This window comes from Myotis davidii, unplaced genomic scaffold (assembly GCF_000327345.1).
Source record: "Myotis davidii unplaced genomic scaffold, ASM32734v1 scaffold356, whole genome shotgun sequence".
NCBI lineage: Eukaryota > Metazoa > Chordata > Mammalia > Chiroptera > Vespertilionidae > Myotis > Myotis davidii.
In genome coordinates this window covers 257,867-261,933 of record NW_006288188.1, presented here as the reverse complement: position 1 = coordinate 261,933, position 4,067 = coordinate 257,867, and positions in this window count along the sequence as shown.

The following is a 4,067-nucleotide window of genomic DNA, read 5'->3' as shown; positions in this document are numbered from 1 at the left end:
GGGGGCAGTTGGAGGTGACCAGGACAGTGGGATGGTGGCCAGTTTGGAGTGAGCAGGCCAGCAGGGGGGCAGTTGGGGGTGCGGAGGCCAGTGGGGAGGGAAGGTGGGGGCAAGCAGTCCAGCAAGTGGGGGGCAGTTGGGGGCAAGCAGACTGGCACAGGGGGCAGTTGGGGGTGATCAGGCTGGTGGGGGGAGCATTTGGGGGTGAGCAAGCTGGCAGGCAGAGTGGTTAGGGGCAATCAGGCAGGCTGGCAGGTGACTGGTTAGGAGCCAGCAGTCCCGGATTGCGAGAGGGATGTCGAACTGCCAGTTTAGGCCCAATCCCTGTAAACCAGCAGTAGGACATCCTTCAAGGGGTCCCAGATTGGAGAGGGTACAGGCTGAGCTGAGGGACACCCCCCCACCCCCCGCACAATCTTGTGCACCAGGCCACTAGTCTATAATAATAAAAGGCCAGGCATCATGACCAGAACGACCAATCGACCAGTTGCTATGAGGTGCATTGACCACCTCTCAGTCCTTCCCCACAGCCTGCAGGCTCCCATCGCTGGATGGCCAACAGGGAACCATGGGGAAGTGGGCTAGGTGGCAGCAAAGCATGACTGGGGACTGTACTCACAGGGCAGTGGCAGCAGCGTGGAGGGTCGCCGGGTGGTGGTGAGCAACGTCGCCAGACTGGAGGCGCCTGTTTAGTCAGTTTCAAAAGTCCAAGGAGCCATCATGGCAAGCAGCCTGGGAATTCAAACTGCGAAATGTTGGGCCACAAAGGATGATATTAAAATTTGTATATGTCCTCAGGATAGAAAAGAGGAATTTCCAGGACCTCTTGATAGGGGCATTCTTGAACTGTGGTACAGAAACCCATGGGTGAAGCCCCAAATCCTGCTACAATTAGGTTAAAAGAACATGAAAATGTAAGGACTGATAAGATTATAAAAATAGGAATGTTTAGATAGGGCTTGCTTTTTTAGTGCTATGTCTGCACATGCACTTGGCTGTGCGGGAGAGAACCAGGCAGCTACTGTGGCTGTGAAGGCCTGCTCTTGCATGAATTTCATGCATCGGGCCTCTAGGTTAGATATAAATGTGCAGGACTCAGCCTCATATTTCTTATTTATAGCACTGGCTGGTGTTTTGTGGAGAAGGACAGGAAGAGTTTCTGAGTTTTTATTTCCCATAACTAAATGGCTCTCAACCAATCAAGGGTAGGAAGTTGTTTCTCTCAGTGGAGTGCTGCTCCCTGAGAGCCCCTCCCCAGCGGTGGGTAACTACTCTCTTAACAGGTCTCAGAAGGGCCTGAATACCTGGTGGGTATTTCGGGTACCGGGGTGGCCAAGCCCTTCTGTGTATCTTCCCCACAAGCCAGGGATGGCCCTTCTGACCCAGGAACTGGGGGTGTGTTCTGTTGGGAGTCCTGGGAGACAGGCTGCACTTGGTAGACTATGATTCCAGACAATATGGCAAAGGTTTCTAGTCACCTAGAAATGCCCCAGAGAAGGCTGGAAGCAGCCACTGTCTCATTTGCCCAGTGAAAACCACACTCAAAGGTAAATGAAATAGCTTTCCTCCATCCAAAGCAAGCCCAGATTGTAATTAGACACAATGGCCATGAGGTGGTACTATGAACTCAGTTATCTCAGGCAAAGACAAAAAAACAAAACAAAAACAAATATAAGTAAATTCAAATTCAGTGCATCCCTGCAAAATACACCAGTCAGAGATGGACATACGCACAGGACCGACACTGAGGAAACAAACCCTCTCCTATACTGGGCTACCACGTAGGAACACTTTACTGAGAGAATCGTCCTTCCTAGCCCACTAAGAAGCCCTGTGCTCTGCTCAGGTAGGGTTCCCGAGATCCAAGGCTTCTCCCAGCCAGTGTGGCTCAGTGGTTGAGCATCGACCTATGAACCAGGAGGTCGCAGTTCCTTTCCATTCCCTGTCAGGGCACATGCCTGGGTTTTGGGCTCAATCTCCAGTAGCGGGTGTACAGGAGGCAGCTGATCAATGATGATCTCTCATTGATGTTTCTATCTCTCCCTCCCTCTTCCTCTCTGAAATCAATAAAAATGTATTAAAAAAAAAAAAAAGATCCATGACTTCAAGTTCTGTCGCTATATTCAGACACTCTTTACAAGAACACAGACCACAGATATTTTCACACAGACACTAACACACCAGTTTCCAGGACCATCTACTCTTCTCAGCTGGAAGACTAGGAAATAAGGAGGAAGAAATGAACGGAGCACAGTTGGCATCAGTAAGCATACATTTGCAGGAAGCTTTTGGGGTGATATAAAAAGGTTCTAAAATTGGATTGGTAATGGTCACACAACTCTATGAATTTACTACTATTCATTGAGTGGTACAGTTAACATTTTTGGTAAATGAATTTCAATAAAGCAGCTTTTTAAAAAGCCAATAAGCATGCTTATTCTAAATATAGAGAAACTTTTATTTATTTATTTATTTATTTATTTATTTATTTATTTATTTATAACATTGAAGAAATTGTAAAAAAACATATTTTGCCCTTTCATGTGCTATCTACCAAAGTTTGACATATTGGAAGCTTAAGTGTTCACTTGTGCTATTTTCATATGTACCTCAGAATGCATCATCTCTTGTCATCTCTGTTTAATCAGGAAATTATAAAATTATCAGCTATACAAAACAGTACACGAACCTGAAACTATTTTCAACTACTAGTTTATGAATAAGATTTTTCTGGATACTCTACAACTAAAACAGATGCAGAGTTAATTTATTTCAGAGGCTTTTTGCAACTACAAAAAAAACCCTTTTCACAACATTTTGTGCTCATTAAAAATACTCTATTTCTTATTGACTAAGTTCGTAATAAGTAAATGTTGTAGCATATAAATATTAATAAATATATTTTTGCATATTGGAATTGTGCCCTTATTTTTAATTTTTAAAAAGGTTTCTGTTGCTAAAACAAAAGAAATTTAAACTCTCCTGTGTTAGGTTAGGTGACTCAGGAGGCGGCGCAAGAAATAGAGAGTCCAGTGAATCAGAAAAGAAAGGAAAGGACAAGGTTTATTCTGCGTCCCTGGGAGACCCACATACCCCCAGGACAGGGCACGTGGATTCACACCAACAGGGAGGGGGACGCTTTTTTATACTGTGGTTGGGTGAGGGGCGGGGACATGAGCTGAGGTATTCAGTTAAGGAAGTTTCAGCTGCAGGGGTCAGCCAGGTATTCAGGAATGAGTCAGTATCTGTGTGGGGGTATGTGGATTCAGGGAGAAGAAGCCTGTATCTGTGTCTGGTACGCTGATCTGTGAGAAATTCCAGGGGAAGTCCACTGTCTCATCACATGTATCTGATCCTGGGCTCTCTCCGACCTAACATCCTGGACCATAGGTACGTGGGGGGGGGGAGGAAGGTTCTATAGAGAAGTAACCTCACAGGCTGATCTGATCATAAATTCCAAACTGGAGAAGGCATGGTGGGTCGTCACTGCCTAGGAGTATATAACTTTTTTATTTGCCTTGCAAGCCCTGACCATTATTTTTGTGCATCTAGGTTAACACACCTTTGAAAATAAGGGTAAGCACCTTCAAGAGAGCACATAATCTTGTTAACTTGTTACCTACTTCCCACATTGCTTTCCCCCACCTTCCTGTAATATTCCTATTTCCCCCCACCTTCCTGTATTCCCTCCTTAATTTAAAATGCATAAAAATTGCAAAACTGTCATTCTCTGAAGCATTTGAGATCCTGCTTCCTGACAATGGTTGAAAGTTTTGGCCCAGATAAACTCTTATAAAAATTCTCTACAGCTCTGAGCATTTTTTAAAATTAAAAACCTAAGATTCATTATCATAGTGATATTATAAATGAAGGGACATTTTAATAGCCCCCATCCCAAAGAAAGTAGGAAGAATATTATCTGAGAATAATGAACTCACAACAGTGTCCTGTTTCCCTTATTTCACTCATTTCCAGCATTTGGAAAGGGGCACTTATCTGTACAATGGAGTAATGCTATAGAAACTTTGCACATAGGCACTGACCTAGCTGATGTGCTTGGAGCAAAG